An 18,372-nucleotide genomic window follows, 5' to 3' on the forward strand; every position below is an offset into this window, starting at 1 on the left:
ATCACACTGCACTCATCACTCTCCATCCATTCATCCATCCATCCATTCATCCATTCCTCTCCATCCATCCATCCCTCCCTCTCCATCCATCCATCCATCCATCCATCATCATCATCATCATCATCATCATCATCACACTGCACTCATCACTCTCCATCCATTCATCCATCCCTCTCCATCCATCCATCCATCCATTCCTCTCCATCCATCATCATGATCATCATCATCATCATCATCATCATCACACTGCACTCATCCCTCTCCATCCATCCATCCATCCATCCATCATCATCATCATCATCATCACACTGCACTCATCCCTCTCCATCCATCCATCCATTCATCCATCCCTCTCCATCCATCCATTCATCCATCCCTCTCCATCCATCCATCCCTCTCCATCCATCCCTCTCCATCCATCCATCCCTCTCCATCCATCATCATCATCATCATCACACTGCACTCATCACTCTCCATCCCTCTCCATGCATCATCATCATCATCACACTGCACTCATCCCTCTCCATCCATCCATCCATCCCTCTCCATCCATCATCATCATCATCATCATCATCATCATCATCATCATCATCATCATCATCACCACACTGCACTCATCCCTCTCCATCCATCCATCCATCCATCATCATCATCATCACACTGCACTCATCCCTCTCCATCCATTCATCCCTCTCCATCCATCCATTCATCCATCCCTCTCCATCCATCCATTCATCCATCCCTCTCCATCCATCCATCCCTCTCCATCCATCCCTCTCCATCCATCCCTCTCCATCCATCATCATCATCATCATCATCACACTGCACTCATCCCTCTCCATCCCTCTCCATGCATCATCATCATCATCATCACACTCCATCCATCCATCCATCCCTCTCCATCCATCATCATCATCATCATCATCATCACACTGCACTCATCCCTCTCCATCCATCCATCCCTCTCCATGCATCATCATCATCATCATCACACTGCACTCATCACTCTCCATCCATTCATCCATCCCTCTCCATCCATCCCTTTCCATCCATCATCATCATCACACTGCACTCATCCCTCTCCATCCATCCCTCTCCATCCATCCCTCTCCATCCATCCATCAATCCATCCATCCATCCATCCATCTCTGTCCACATTTCCCCCTCTCACCAGTTCCTCCCCTTCCCTCTCATCTCTACTACATATCTGTCTATCCATCCATTTATTAATATATTTATCCATCCATCTATTTATCAATCTATTTATTTATCTATCCATCCATCTCTTTATTGATCTATTTATTTATTCATCCATCCATCCATCCGTCTGTCTATCTATCCATCCATGTATCCATTCATATATGTATCTATCTATCTATCTATCTGTCTGTCTGTCTGTCTGTCTGTCTGTCTGTCTGTCTATCTATCTATCTATCTATCTATCTATCTATCTATCTATTCTATTTATCTATCTATCTATTCTATTTATCTTTGTAAGTTGATGTAGCCTTATCAACACCCATCCATCCTCTCCCTGACAGTTCATCCAGACTTGTCTTTCATTCTTTGTCTTCACACTGATCTGTCTGCATGGACCCCCTTCTGTCCTCCCCCCCCCCCCCACACACCCCCAGCAATGACTTCCTACCTCCCCTTCCCTCCCTCCACATCTTCACATATCTACCACTCTACATACTTATTGTCTTCTATCTATCTATCTATCTATCTATCTATCTATCTATCTATCTATCTATCTATCTATCTATCTGTCTGTCTATCTTTGTAATTTGATGTAACTTTGTCAACAACATCATGTGAATAAATAAGTTGATCCATCTATTCATCCATCTATCTATCTATCCATCCATCCATCCATCCATCCATCCATCTATTCATCCATCTATCTATTAATCCATCCATCCATCTATTCATCCATCCATCTATCTATTCATCCATCCATCTATCTATTCATCCATCCATCTATCTATTCATCCATTAATCCATCCATCCATCTATTTATCCATCTCTCCGTGCTTCGTCTCTCTACCAAGCCTTCTTTCTTTCTTTCCACAGATGGATCTGTCTTGGTAACTTGATGAAGACTTGCTAATAAACCTAAATACACAACATATGTCCATCTCTCATTAGCTATGTAGATTTGTATCTCTCTATCTTTGTAGTTGATGTTCCCTTGTCAGGAAATACCATGTGACTGGCTAGGAATGAAAATCTATTTATCCTTCCATCTATTCCTGTCTTGGTAACTTGATGAAGGATTGTTAACAAACATAAATACACAAATATACAACATATATCTGTCTATCTATCTATCTATCTATCTATCTATCTATCTATCTATCTATCTATCTATCTATCTGTCTGTCTGTCTGTCTGTCTGTCTGTCTGTCTGTCTGTCTGTCTGTCTGTCTGTCTGTCTATCTATCTATTTATCTATCTATCTATCTTTGTAAGTTATTGTAGCCTTGTCAATATGTAAATGTTTATGAATTAGTACCTTTCTTATTCATCCATCCATCCTTCCATCTATCCATTCATCCATGCATCCATCCATCCTTCCATCTATCCATTCATCCATGCATCCATCCATCCTTCCATCTATCCATTCATCCATGCATCCTTCCATCCTTCCATGCATCCATCCATCCTTCCATCTATCCATTCATCCATCCATCCATCCTTCCATCTATCCATTCATCCATCCATCCATCCTTCCATCTATCCATTCATCCATCCATCCATCCTTCCATCTATCCATCCATCCATCCATCCATATTTTTTCTGCTAAAATCACATAGGCTTATCTACAGACATGAACCTCTTTCTTTTTCTTTCTTTCTTTGAATGATTGGTATCTTGGTCTTGTTGAAGTCTTGTTATCAAACATAAATACAATGTAACCATGTATGAATCAGTGTTCTCTTTCACTATGTATCTATTGTCTACTTTCTGCCTCTGTCCTTATCGCTGCTAAATTCATGTAGCCTAATACACAGACATTACAGTAACACACTTCCTTCCTTCTGTTCCCGCTTCCTTCCTTCCTCCCCTACCTTCCTTCTGTTTTTCCTTCCATCCTTCCTTGCATCCTACCTTCCTTCCTTCCTCCCATTCCTTCATTCTGTTCTTCTTTCAATCCTTCCTTCCTTAATTCTCACTCCCCACTCTTATTTGGTTCTTCCTTCCTTCCTTCCTTCCTTCCTTCCATTCCTTCCTTCCTCCTGTTCTCTCTTCCTTATCCCCCCACCTTCATACTGCTCTCTTCTGTCTTTCCTTCCTCCCTCCCTACCTTCAATTATGTTCTTTCTTCCTTCCTTCCTTCCTTCCTTCCTTCCTTTCTCTCTTCCTTCCTTCTGTTCTTCCCATCTCCATTCTGTTCTGCCTTCCCTTCTTCCTCCCTACCTTTATTCTGTTGCCCCATCCTTCCGTCCTTCCTTTCTCCTGTCATTCTGTTATTCTTTCCATCCCTCTATTCTTTCTTCCTTCCTTCTGTACTACTAAGCCTTATTCTGTCCTTCCCCTTCCTTCCTTCTTTCCTTGCTTTTCTTCCTTCCTTCTCACTCCCCACACTTATTTGGTTCTTCCTTCCTTCTTTACGTTCTCTCTTTCTTCCTTCCATATTCCCTATCTGCATAGGCGTGCGCAAGGGGTGTGCCAGGTGTGCCTGGGCACACCCTAATGCTGGAGTTGGCAACCTGTCAATGGTGGGCAGGTAAACCACAATCCTTCCTTGCCGACCCTCAGAACCTGGACAGGAGAGGCGGCGGGGGGTGGAATTAAGAGGAACCAACCGATCTGTAATTTTCTTCTGCAGCAGCTGAAAGTGGGCTTCCTCTTCTCTCCCTTTTGTCAACATTCAGCTGCCACAGGAGGAAAATATAGGGGATTGGTACTAATATATGGCACCCTTCCTTTCTCTTTTCCATTTCCTTCTGTTGCCCGGGTCTCCCTTCCCCTCGTTGTATTAGGAGGGAGAGCAGGGAAGAGGCCGGTAAATATGTCAAACGCATATGTGTTGGAGGTTTGGGGTGCACAACCTAATGCAATAGGCTGCGCACACCTATGCCTATCTGCATTCTGTTCTTGCTTCCTTCCTTTCTCTTTTCCTTCAATTTGTTCTGCCTTCCTTCCTTCTTTTTTTTCTCCCCTTCTCGTCACCCCACCTTCATACTGATTTCTTCCATCCTTCCTTCCTCCCTACCTTCAACTCTGTTCTCTCTTCCCTTCTGTTGTTCTTCCCTCCTTCATTCTGTTCTCTTTAACCTTCTTCCTTCCTTCCTCACTACCTTTATTCTGTTGCCTCTTCCTTCTTTCATTTCCTTCCTTCCTTCCTTTCTCTCGTCATTTTGTTATTCCTTCCTTCCTTACATTCTCTCTTCCTTCCTTCTGTATTCCCCACCCTCATTCTGTTCCTTCCTTCCTTCCTTTTCTTCTCACTTCCCACCCTCCATCCTTACTTCCTCCCTACTTTCTTTCCCTACCTTCAGTTCTGTTCTCTCTTCCTTCCTTCCTCCCTTTCTTTCTTCCTTCCTTCTGTTCTTCCCGCCTTTATTCTGTTCTCCTCGTCTTCCTTTCTTCCTTCTTACCTTTATTCTGTTGCCCCTTTCTCCCATTCTTCGTTTCTCCTGCCATTCTGTTATTCTTTCCTTCCTTCCCTCTATTCACTCTTCATTCCTTGTGTATTTCCCATCCTTATACTGCCCTTCCTTCCTTCTCTCCTTCCTTCCTTCTCACTCCCCACCCTCAATTGGTTCTTTCTTCCTTCTACACTCCCTTCCTTCCGTTTTCTCTTCCTTCCTTTTATACTCCCTACCTTCATTCTGTTCTTCCTTCCTACTCCTAACTTCCTTCCTTCCTTTCCCTCTTCCTTCCTTCCATTTGTTATGCCTTCCTTTCCTTATTTTTTTCCCCTTCCTTCCTTCTGTTCTCCCCACCTTCATACTGCTCTCTCCTGTCCTTCCTTCCTTCCTCCCTACCTTCAGTTCTGTTCTCTGTTCCTTCCTTCTGTTCTTCCCACCTTCATTCTGTTCTCTCTACCCTTCTTCCTTCCTTCCTCACTACCTTTATTCTTTTGCCTCTTCCTTTTTTCCTTTCCTTCCTTCCTTTCTCCTGTCATTCTGTTATTCCTTCCTTACTTACATTCTCTCTTCCTTCATTCTTTACTCCCCACGCTCATTCTGTTAGTTCTTCCTTCCTTTCTTCCTTCTTCCCTTCCTTCCTTCCTTTCATTCCGTTCTTCCTTACATTCTTCCTTCTTCCCTTCCTTCCTTTCATTCTGCTCTTACTTACTTCTCACTCCCCACCCTCATTCTGTCCTTCCTTCCTTCCTTCCATCCTTCTGTACTCCCTTCCTTCATTTCTCTCTTCCTTCCTTCCATACTCCCTACCTTCATTCTGTCCTTCCTTCCTTTCTTGCTTCCTTCCGTACTCCCTACCTTCATTTGGTCCTTCCTTCCTTCCTTTCTCTCTTACTTCCTTCCATACTGCCTACCTGCCTTCCTTCCTTCCTTTCTCTTTTCCTTCCTTCCGTACTCCCTACCTTCATTCTGTCCTTCCTTCCTTCCTTCCGTACTCCCTACCTTCATTCTGTCCTTCCTTCCTTCCTTCCTTCCTTTCTCTTTTCCTTCCTTCTGTACTCCCTACCTTCATTCTGTCCTTCCTTCCTTCCTTCCTTTCTCTCTTCCTTCCTTCCGTAAATCCCTACCTTCATTCTGTCTTTCCTTCCTTTGTTACTATTGCCTGTCTCTCTTCCTCTCTTTGTCTTTCCATCTCTCAGTCCTCTATCTCTCCATCCATTGTTCTTGTGGCAGTGCAGGAGTTAACAGAATCTGTCAGAAGAATCCCGAAGTGTGGAAATAAATCCTCGCTCCCCAGAATCCCCTTCTAATCGCCTGATTCAAAGATGGACAACATGAAGGATTTCACACCCACTGTAGGTCCCTGTGGGACTGGAATGGTTTGAAGAGGCAGAGACCTAGAAGGCGGTCAGGACCGTATCTTACGCAGATTAATACATTTATTTATAAAGAGCTGACATATTCTGCGGCGCTCTACATGGCACACTAAAGAGATTGCATCCAGGGCTGATGCAATGATCTTTGACACCCTAGGCGAAACCTCATTTTGCTGCACCCCCCTTGGTGTGTCAGGGCGCCCCCTAGGCAGCAGTGCGCCCTAGGCGGCTGCCTAGTTCTCCTAATGGTAGCACCGGCCCTGATTACATCAAAGCATGGACCAGTCCAGTGTGATGTGCCGATTTTGTTGTGTTAAAGTGTATGTACACCCCAACAATCAAATTTACTTACCGATTCCCTATTGGTCTTCTACATATACCATTGAGGGGGTTTTCTTATATCTCTTTGATAAAAGCAAAAAAAAAAAAAAAAATCCCATTGGTCCTGCCAGAAATATCCCAACCATCCTTAAATGTCTGCCTGTGCTGTACTGTTATTAGTTACATTCCTCCGTTGACAACATAACCCCTCCCCTCCATGTTATGGAAAAGAGGAGACGAGGACGTTTTGGTAGTCCTAAGACACATCCCGTCCTGAGGTGACAACGCTGTCCCTCCAAAGTACAGTGACTGAATGTTGTCACCCCAAGGAAGGAAGTGTGTTACTGACAGGATCACCAGTTGAAAATAAAGATAAATAAATAAATAAAATAAAGAGAAAAAAAATAGGAAAAAGAAAACAAATGCAGCCACCCAGGGAAGCCATCACAAATTTTGGGTCCCCTTACACAGCTATAGGCAGGGCCCCCTTGGAGCAGAGAAGCACCGGGGGGGGGCCCTCCTCTCTCCTGCCGCAAGATGATAAGACGGGGGGGTTGTGGTAACGGAAGTCAAGGCTTCTCTTCTCTCTCCTGCCACGAGTTGCTAAAGTCAGTCGGAAAAAAAATAATAAAAAACGGCGGGGGGCGTGACCCTGCCGCAAATTGCTAAAGGTGGGGGGGTCAGACGAAAAAATAAATAAATTAGAAATGAAAAAAAAAAACGGGGGGGTGGGGGCGTGACCCTGCCGCGAGTTGCTTAAGATGGGGGGGTCAGACGAAAAAATTTATAAATTAAAAAAAAAACGGGGGGCGTGACCCTGCCGCGAGTTTCTAAAGGTGGGGGGGGGGTCAAACGAAAAAAAAAGGGGGGGCGTCCGGGTCCCTTACAGGTGTAATGCCTGTACCCCCCTGATGGCGGCCCTGCAGCCACCACATCTAAGGACCGGTAAGCTCCAATATATTATAAATAATTCATTTTTTCATTGAGGGGGTTTTGTTTCGCTTCCAGGTGTAAGCAGGCCTTAAAGGGTCAGTCCACCTTTATCAGACAGTACCCTAAATACTGCTGCATAACCCTAAACTAATCAGCTATAAAAAAAAATTAAAAAAATACTTTAACCACTTGAGCTCCGGAAGGTTTTACCCCCTTTCATGACCAGGCCATTTTTCTTTCTATTCAGCACTGCGCTACGGTAAATGGCGATTGTGCGAGCATGCAACACTGTACACAAATTACATTTATATCATTTTATTCACACAAATAGAGTTTTCTTTTAGTGATATATGATCACCAATGATTTTTTTATTTTAGTTATTTTTTTTTTTTTTTGCGCTATAAACAAAAAAAACAATATTTTTTTCTTTGTTATAAAACATATCTAATTGACCGCTTAAGGACCGCCTCCTGCACATATACGCCGGCAGAATGGCATGGCTGGGCACAAGCAAGTATAGGTACGTCCTCTTTAAGTGCCCAGCCGTGGGTCCGAAGCTCCGTGACCGTGACCGCGGGACCCGATCGCCGCTGGAGTCCCGCGATCGGTCCCCAGAGCTGAAGAACGGGGAGAGCTGTGTGTAAACACAGCTTCCCCGTTATTCACTGTGGTGCAGTCATCGATCGTGTGTTCCCTTTTATAGGGAAACACAATTGATGATGTCACAGCCACACCCCCCTACAGTTAGAGACACAAATGAGGTCACACTTAACCCCTTCAGCGCCCCCTTGTGGTTAACTCCCAAACTGCAATTGTCATTTTCACAGTAAACAATGCATTTTGAATGCATTTTTTGCTGTGAAAATGACAATGGTCCCAAAAATGTGTCAAAATTGTTCGAAGTGTCCGCCATAATGTCGCAGTCAGGAAAAAAAATCGCTGATTGCCGCCATTAGTAGTAAAAAACATTTTTTTATAAAAATGCAATAAAACTATCCCCTATTTTGTAAATGCTATACATTTTGCGCAAACCAATCGATAAATGCTTATTGCGATTTTTTTTACCATAAATAGGTAGAAGAATACGTATCGGCCTAAACTGAGGAAAACATTTTTTTTTTATATATTTTTGGGGGATATTTATTAGAGCAAAAAGTAAAAAATATTGCATTTTTTTCTAAATTGTCGCTCTATTTTTGTTTATAGCGCAAAAAACAAAAACTGCAGAGGTGATCAAATACCACCAAAAGAAAGCTCTATTTGTGGCAAAAAAAGGACGCCAATTTTGTTTGGGAGCCACGTCGCACGACCGCACAATTGTCAGTTAAAGCGACGCAGTGCGAATCGCAAAAACTGGCCAGGTCCTTTAGCTGCCTAAAGGTCCGGGTCTTAAGTGGTTAAAAAAAAAAATGTAATTTCTTCATAACTTTTGGCAGATATGTATTCTGCAACATGTCTTTGGTGAAAAAAAATCTCAATAAGCGTATATTGATTGGTTTGTGTGAGAGTTATAGTGCCTACAAAACTATGGCATATATACAGGAATTCAAAAAAATAAAAATGATACTAGTAATGGCGGCGATCAGCGACTTATAATGGGACTGCAATAGTGCGGCGGACAATCTGACACTAACTGACGCTGTGTGGGAACTGAGTAACTGACACTGACATCACCAGTGAAACTTATACAGTGATCAGTGCTGATACTATACACTGTCACTGTACTAATGACACTGGCTGGGAGGGTTTTAACTTTTAGGGGCGATTAAGGGGTTAACCGTGTTGATTTTTACAAAGCAATGTGCTGGCTTTTGCTCCTTGCTTTGCAGGGCGAAAAAAAAAAAAAAACCACATAGCTGATGTCTGTAGAGATCTCTGTGTTGTTTACCAACACAGGGCTCTCTTCTGTCATTCGCTCAGCCAATCAGAGGGTTTTAGCCATAAAAAGAGTTGTAAATAAAAAAAGAATTCAAGTTATAATATTAAAGGTGTTTAAACTATCATTGTGTGTTTGTTATATTGTTATTGATTTAGTGTTGTATTATTGTTTTGTTTGGGTGTTTATATGCATGTATTTGTATATATATATATATATCTATGATTATATCGTTAGATTTTTTGGTAATTATTTAACAAAGAACCAAGATATTGGATTTTTCAGGTGCCAAAACACAAGAACACATATTAAAAAACATATAAAATTTTATTTAGAAACATCTAAAAATCAACATTTTGGGCCAGATTCAGGTACATTTACGGCGGCGTAACGTATCGCATTTACGTTACACCGCCGCAAGTTTTACGGGCAAGTGCTTGATTCACAAAGCACTTGCCTGTAAAGTTGCGGCGGCGTAGCGTAAATCCCTCCGGCGCAAGCCCGCCTAATTCGAATGATCCAGGTAGGGGGCGTGGATCATTTAAATTAGGCGCGTTCCCGCGCCGAACATCTGCGCATGCTCCGTTTTGAAATTTCCCACCGTGCTTTGCGCGAAATAACGTCGCACAGACGTCATTTTTTGAACGTGCGTTACGTCCTTTCCTATTCACGGACGACTTACGCAAAAAAAAAAATATTTAAAATTCGACACGGGAACGACGGCCATACTTTAACATGGCAAGTCTATCTATACGCCACAGAATAGAAGCTTTAACTATACGCCGGGAAAAGCCGACTAGAGACGACGTAAGAGAATTGGACGGCCGCGTGTACCTTCGCGAATCGCCGGAAAAAGCTAATTAGCATACCCAACGCAGAAAACGACACAAACTCCACCCAGCGGGCGCCAAAGTATTACACCTACGATCCGAAGGCGTACGAAGCCGTACGCCTGTCGGATCGAAGCCAAAAGCCGTCGTATCTTGGTTTGAGGATTCAAACTAAAGATACGACGCGGCAAATTTGAAAGTACGCCGGAGTATCAGTAGATACGCTGGCGTACTTGTACTGTGAATCTGGCCCATTGTTGTAAAAAATAACCATACAATGCATGGAACTGATGCAACTGATTATAATCTCTACGTGTTTCGCCAAACGATGGCTTCTTCAGGAGCACTTTTATCAGGCACTGCATGCATGATCACTGAGTGTTGATAAATATTTTGCTTTAAAATCCCATAAATACTTGGCTCCAGAACCACAGGGGAAGACAGATTTTGATAATTGGTGAAATCACAGATAGAGGCACAATGACGCCCCCTATTGGCCCATCTGTAAAAACAGTGGACAACAATGAATCCTAATCCTACCTCCTCTATGCTGAGCCCCTGCTGGCGGTTTTGTTGGACCATAAGTTTTGTTGGAAACTATCTCTGTTTCCTCATTCTGGGAAAGCAAAACAACTGGGAAAATTTAGAGAAATGTATTTTTGGATTTGTTACCTTCCAATTAGGATTCATTGTTGTTCACTGTTTTTACAGATGGGCCAATAAGGGACGTCATTGTGCCTCTCTCTGTGATTTCATCAATTATCAATATCTGTCTTCCCCATGTGGTTCTGGAGCCAAATATTTATTGGATTTTAAAGCAAAATATTTATCAAAACTCAGTAATCATACATGCAGGTGCCTGATAAAATTTCGCCTGAAGAAGCCATGGTTTGGCGAAACATGTAGAGATTATAATCAGTTGGATCTGTTCCATGTATTGTATGGTTATTTTTTACAACAATTTGTTGTTTCTAAATAAATTTTTTATATATTTTTCTATCTTGGTTCTTTGTTATGTAAATTTTCAAACAAGGGATGAGGTGCTGATGATTCTCAAACATTCAGCAATTTCCTTCTTAGATTATCGGTAATTACATTACAAAGAACCAAGAAATGGGATTTTCCAGATGCCAAAACACAACAACACACATTAAAAAATATATCAAAATTGTATTTTGAAAAAACTAAAAATAAACATTTTGTTGTCCAAAATTACAATACAATACATGGAACAGATGCAACTGATTATAATCTTTACATGTTTCGCCAAAACGATGGCTTCTTCAGGAGAACTTTTATCAGGCACTAAATGTATTTTTAAAGATTCCTCTACCTCCTCTATTCTGAGCCGCGCTTAGCATAGAGGAGTTAGAAGAATCTTTGCATGGTATGCTGTAAGGTTCATGTCGTTTTTTTTTTGGACCATACATTTTGTTTAAAATTAACACTTGTTCCTTTTCCTCATTCTGGAAGAGGAAAACAACAGGGTAACTTTTGGAGAAAAAAAATTTGGGATGTGTTACCTTCCAATTAGAAATCACTGTTTTTGGAGATGGGCCAATAGGGGGCGTCATTGTGCCTCTCTCACCAATTATCCATATCTGTCTTCTCCCTGTGGTTCTGGAGCCAAATATTTATTGGATTTTAAAGCAAAATACTTATCAACACTCAGTGATTATACATGCAGTGCCTGATAAAATTCCTTCTGAAGAAGCCATTGTTTGGCGAAACACGTAGAGGTTATAATCAGTTGTATCTGTTCCATGTATTGTATAGTTATTTTTTAAAACAATATGTTAATTTTTAGATGTTTCTAAATACAATTCCCTATGTGATACAACAGGAAATCCACCTCCGGGTACTCTGGGTCTGCCTCCTGGAACATGTGACTGTGCACTGAGGGGGGAAGGCGCTGGTAATGTAGCCGCCTCACAAATGCCTGTGAAAAGTGATCCACCGCAAAAATCAAAAATGCTCTTCAGAGGGGCAGCAAGGTGTTAACAGAGAAATAAACATTATATTGCCAAAAGTATTGGGACGCCTGCCTTTACACGCACATGAACTTTAATGGCAGCCCAGTCTTAGGGTTCAATATTAAGTTGGCCCCGCCCTTTGCAGCTATAACAGCTTCATCTCTTCTGAGAAGGCTGTCCACAAGGTTTAGGAGTGTGTCTATGGGAATGTTTGACCATTCTTCCAGAAGCGCATTTGTGAGGTCAGGCACTGATGTTGGAGAAGAAGGCCTGGCTCACAGTCTGCGCTCTAATTCATCCCAAAGGTGTTCTATTGAGGTCAGGACTCTGTGCAGGCCAATCAAGTTCCTCCACCCCAAACTCACTCATCCATGTCTTTATGGACCTTGCTTTTTCCACTGGTCCAAATCATTTGGTGGAGGGGGGATTATGGTGTGGGGTTGTTTTTCAGGGGTTGGGCTTGGCCCCTTAGTTCCAGTGAAGGGAACTCTTAAGGCGTCAGCATACCAAGACATTTTGGACAATTTCATGCTCCCAACTTTGTGGGAACAGTTTGGGGATGACTCCTCCCTGTTCCAACATGACTGCGCACCAGTGCACAAAGCAAGGTACATAAAGACATGGATGAGCGAGTTTGGGGTGGAGGAACTTGTCCTGACCTCAACCCGATAGAACACCTTTGGGATGAATTAGAGCGGAGACTGTGAGCCAGACCTTCTCATCCAACATCAGTACCTGACCTCACGAATGCGCTTCTGGAAGAATGGTCAAACATTCCCATAGACACACTCCTAAACCTTGTGGACGGCCTTCCCAGAAGAGTTGAAGCTGTTATAGTTGCAAAGGGTGGGCCACCTCAATATTGAACCCTACGGACTAAGACTGGGATGTCATTAAAATGCATGTGTGTGTGTAAAGGCAGGCGTCCCAATACTTTTGGCAATATAGTGTATGTCAGATGACATTACCACAAAAGATATTGTTCTGCAGTTTAGTTGCCAAGTAGGTCTCAGTCACCTGCTTCTCTGGGAGAACGGACAGAAAAGTCACCTTAGCAACCAATCATATTCCTCCTTAAATTCTCTAAACTGCCCTAGAAAAAACAGCAGCTGTGATTTGATTGGCTGCTACGGTCCAGACACTTTCCTTCCCACCACTTCTCATTAGCGACGCCTCTCTAAGGCAGCGAAGGTTAATGGCGGTCTTTCGTCTGAGCGCGGCGTGTTTTATGTCTAGCACGGAGCTGAGAGACCCGAGGGAACGCGAGGACTTTCTTTATGGTAACCTTAGCAACATAAAAGGAAAGGCTTGGCATGAATGCAGATTTGGCCCTTCACCGGCCTCAGTTCTGCTCGGCATGGCCGGGGTTAACCCCGTGTTTGTCTAAGCCCAACCGTCCTCGAAGAAAAAAAAACGCTCGCAAGTCCCCGAGGTGCCCATAAAGGGAATAATATATCGCCTGCCATGAATGGAAAGTAGTGGAGTGTCTTTGACCACGGAGGAACCGACCGCCAGAAATAGAGGATCCTACAAACCGATAACTAGGATTTATCCAGTCAGGGCCCAGGACTGGAAGTGCCGCCCTCTGAAATGTGTTTTTATCTAAAATCTGATCTCCAGGAAATCAGATAAAAACACAGAGGGGCAGATCCACAAAAGGATTACGCCGGCGTATCTACTTATACGCCGTCGTAATTTTAAATTTCCTGCGTCGTATCTTTGTTTTGTATCCACAAAACAAGATACGACGGCATCTGGGCTCGATCCGACAGGCATACGTCTTAGTACGCCGTCGGATCTAAGCTGCAATTTTTCAGCGGCCGCTAGGTGGCGTTCCCGTCGAAATCCGCTTCGAGTATGCAAATTAGCTATTTACGGCGATCCACGAACGTACGTCGGCCCGGCGCATTTTTTTCCGTCGTTTGCGTTCCGCTTTTTCCGGCGTATAGTTAAAGCTGCTATATGGTGGCATACTCAATGTTAAGTATGGCCGTCGTTCCCGCGTCCAATTTTGAATTTTTTACGTCGTTTGCGTAAGTCGTTCGCGAATAGGGAATTGCATAGAATGACGTCACCGTCGTAAGCATTGGCTTGTTCCGGTTAAATTTCGAGCATGCGCAGTTAAAAAAAAACATCGTTTACGTCGGGTCACAACGTATTTACATAAAACACGCCCCCATTACATCCATTTGAATTCCGCGCCCTTACGCCGCAAGAGATACACTACGCCGCCGTAACTTACGGCGCAAATTCGTTGAGGATTCAAAGCAAAACAAAGTAAATTACAGCGGTGTAGTGTATCTTAGATACACTACGCCTGGCGCATTAATGCGCCGTTGTACAAGGATCTACCCCAAAAGATCTACGTATACCTGCCAAAGGATTTGTATAAAAAAAATTTTGTTTGTTTTTTTCGGGTCTCTCGTTATGATCATTTTTCGTAAATTAGTAAATTCGAAAATCTAAAAGTAAGAAAGAAAATCCGAAAGAATATGTAACTAACTAATAATCGTTAACTATTAAATTATAGATATTGGAATTTCATTTCAAATTTGGCCGTTAATAAGTTACAAATTATCCGAAATAACGAATTCCTCTTCTAAAACAAATTGGAACAAAACAAATTAATAATAAGTAATAATAATAATAATAAAACGTTTTTATTTTTTATTATTGTTAATTATTTGCTTGTAAGTTTTTCAGGTCATTCATTATAAACAAAATTCGTAAATTCATTAATACGGAAATTCGAAAATTCGTAAATTTGAAAATTCATAAATTCGAAAATCTGAAAATTTGAATCCTGGAAATTAGAAAATTTGGAAATACGTGAAATCAAAAATTCATAAATTCATAAATACGTAAATACAAAAATTTGTAAATTCGAAAATTCATAAATATACGTAAATTCAAAAATTTGGAAGTTCAAAAATCCGACAATTCAAAATTAAGAAAGAAAATCCCCAAATTCAAAATACTAACCAACTAACTAACTAATAATAACTAACTATTAAATTATAGGTGTTGGAATTTCCTTTCAAATATTTCTGTTAGTAAACGTAATGAATACGAATTCTTCCGAAGTTCCGAATTATCCGAAATAACAAAGTCCGCATCTAAATGAATTGGAACAAAACAAATTAATAATTAATAATAATAATAAAAAAAGTTTATATTTTTTATTATTGTTAATTATTCACTTTTTCATTTTTCGGGTCATTCATTCTAAACGAAATTCATAAATTAGTTAATACGTAAATTCGAAAATTCATAAATTCGAAAATCTGAGAATTCTAACCCTGGAAATTAGAAAATGTAAAAATACGTAAATTCAAAAATTCGGAAATTCGCAAATACGTAAATTAAAAAATTCGGAAGTTCAAAAATCCGACAATTCAAAATTAAGAAAGAAAATCCCAAAATTCTAAATAATAACCAACTAACTATCTAATAATAACTAACTATTAAATTATAGGTATTGGAATTTCCTTTCAAATTTGTCTGTTAGTAAACTTAATGAATACGATTTATCAGAAATAACAAATTCTGCATCTAAATGAATTGGAACAAAACAAATTAATGATAAACAATAATAAAAAAGTTTTTATTTTTGATTATTGTTTATTATTATTATTAAATAATTAGAAAGAAACAAATTAATAATAAATAATAATAATAATTAAAAAAAAAGTTTTTATTTTTTATTATTGTTAATTATTATTACTAATTTATTAGAACAAAACAAATTAATAATAAATATGAATTATAATAATAATAATATTGACACATATAATACTTCATGGTATTAAAGGCGAATGGGAACAGGACTACTTGGTAGGGCCACGTGGTAAATTTGAAAATGAGTAAATTTGACATTTCGAACATCTAAAAATAAGAAAGAAAATCTGAAAATTCAAAAGAATAGCTAACTAACTAACTAATAATAACTAACTATTAAATTATAGGTATTGGAATTTCCTTTCAAATTTGGCTGTTAGTGGATATAAGGAATAAAAATTAATCCAAAGTTATAAATTATGTAAAATAACAAATTCCACATCTAAACGAATGGAACAAAACAAATTAATAATAAATAATAATAATTAAAACAATTTTTTATTTTTTATTATTGCTAATTATTATTATTAATTAATTAGAAAAAAAAATTAATAACAAATATTAATAATGACACATATAATACTTCATGGTAATAAAGGCGTCAGTCAGAGAAGACATCCAACTATATTGACACAGGGATAAGAGTCAACGCGCTTCGGACTATCACAGCGCTTACTCTTGACTACCTGTTGACTCTTATCACTGCCCCCATGATGGTGTCAAGGTGCTGTATTTAAGTGATTTTATTGTGTCAATAAAGTTGGATCTCTTCTCGGAGCGCAGCCATCTCAATCTTTGGAATTTTTCCATCATTCTCAACCAGGAGGAACGGGGCAGGGGTCCCTGAGAAAAGTAACCTTTCCGAAAAAAAAAGAAGTGGAATAAAAAGTAGAAAACCAGCTGACAACAGGAAGACACGTTTATGAGTCCATGTCCATTGTGACCAGTAACGCTCCCATTCACAGGAGCCTTTGTATTTTGAAGCTTTGCATGATGAAGGACTGTTTGGCACCCAAAATATGTTGGCTATTTTATATATTCCTTTTAAAACCCTGATAGGGGTTGTAGCTCTTTACTACCACATCCATAGATGCCAACTTTCCCACTTGCCTGGGCAGTCCCATATCTTGGTCCTCAGTCCCGAAGATGCTGTAGCCCAGGATCATAGCGTCCTCCTTATCGGAGTTACTGCGCATGTACAGTAAGACGTTCATTATGGTGAGTTTGGGCTGTGAGTGGGTGGTCCCTGCATAAATGGAGGTGGTATTTGTGTGGACCACTCCTGTAAGCTGGTGGGTTCTGGGTGTGACTGCCTAGTCCCTGGTCGGGTCTGAGATGCACAGTAACTGTTTCTGGGAGACCAGGGGTAGAATTTGATAATTATGCTCTACCTACAGCTCCTCCTACCAGTCAGAAGAAGAACCCACCAGCCGCCACTGTAGCACAGGCTCCGTAGAGTATTCCATACATTTTTTCAGTAATTCTTGCCTGGGCGAGAAACCAGAGGGAGGAGTCCCCCCCAAAAAATAATCCCTCTGGAAAAAAATGGAATTAGACTGAAAAGTAGAAAACCAGCTGACAACAGGAAGACACTTGTGTGACACAAGCTTTATGAGTCCACGTACATTGTGACCAGTAACGCTCCTTATGTGCCATGGAACCATTCCCAGGAGCCTTTGTATTTTGAAGCATTTTCTATTTTTCGTCTGTGCCCTGATGAAGGACTGTTTGGCCCACAAAACATGTTGGCTATTTTATATCTTCCTTTTCAAACCCTGCCAGGGATTGTAGCTCTTCTCTTCAAGACACTTGTGTGACACAAGCTTTATGAGACCACATACATTGTGATAAGTAATGCATTATGTGCCATGGAACCATTCCAAAGGAGCATTTGTATCTTGAAGCGTTGTTTTTTTTCATCTGAGCCCTGATGAAGGACTGTTTGGCCCAATGAAACATGTTGGGTAGCTTACATCTTCCTTTTCAAACCCTGCCAGGGGTTGTAGCTCTTCACTACCACATCCATAGATGACAGCTTTCCCAAATTTGCCTGAACAGTCCCACATCTTGGTCCCCGGTCCCGAAAATGCTGTGTCCCGGGATCATAGCGTCCCCTTATTGGAGTTACCGCACATGTACAGTAAGACGTTCATTATGGTGAGTTCAGGCTGTGAGTGGGTGGTCTCTGCATAAATGGAGGTGGGGTTTGGGTGGACCACTCCTGTAAGCTGCTGGGTTCTGGGTGTGACTGCCTAGTCCCTGGTCGGGTATGAGGTGCACAGTAATGAACTGTTTCTGGGAGACCAGGGCTAATATTTTGGTAAGTATGTTGTATCTCCTGCTCCTTCTACCAGCCATGGTTTGCCTGCTTTGCATAAAAAAGCACAGAGACCCAGTGATGACATCTCTGGCTCCAAAATAAGATGTATCATGAAAATGAAAAGATTTTATTAACATGTTACATTAGCATGTTGATGAAAGGGGAGGGGGGGTAATCAGGGAAGACAAAATGTAATAAGATTAAACTTCATCTTTAACCCCCCCCCCCCCCCAACCTCTCTGAAACAAGAAAAGAAAAGTTTGCTGTGTGAATCGCCTTTCATGAGATGTGAAGTATCGGTGTTGGGCGGAGGACGGAGCATGGAACACACTAATAATGACATGTGGCCGTGTGCTCTATGGAGCCGCATATTAAGTTGTTATTGTACAATCCGGAGATTAAGCTGCATAAACTCTATTTAATGCCCCAGCCTGGAACTCATTAAAGCACTGGAGAGGGATTGTGGAAAGCTCATAATTGGACGCCTTATGTTTCTGTTTGCTTTGCTTTCTAAATGTTTTTCTGTGGA

At 41.1% G+C, this 18,372-nt stretch overlaps 1 protein-coding gene across 4 annotated transcripts in view; it reads right to left on the reverse strand.

Moving 5' to 3' along the window:
- DLG2 (discs large MAGUK scaffold protein 2) overlaps nucleotides 1-18,372 on the reverse strand; it is a 2,211,856-nt gene that overhangs the window by 392,767 nt on the left and 1,800,717 nt on the right. The gene's annotated exons all lie outside the window — the stretch shown is intronic.

This window comes from Rana temporaria, chromosome 2, assembly GCF_905171775.1.
Source record: "Rana temporaria chromosome 2, aRanTem1.1, whole genome shotgun sequence".
Lineage (NCBI taxonomy): Eukaryota > Metazoa > Chordata > Amphibia > Anura > Ranidae > Rana > Rana temporaria.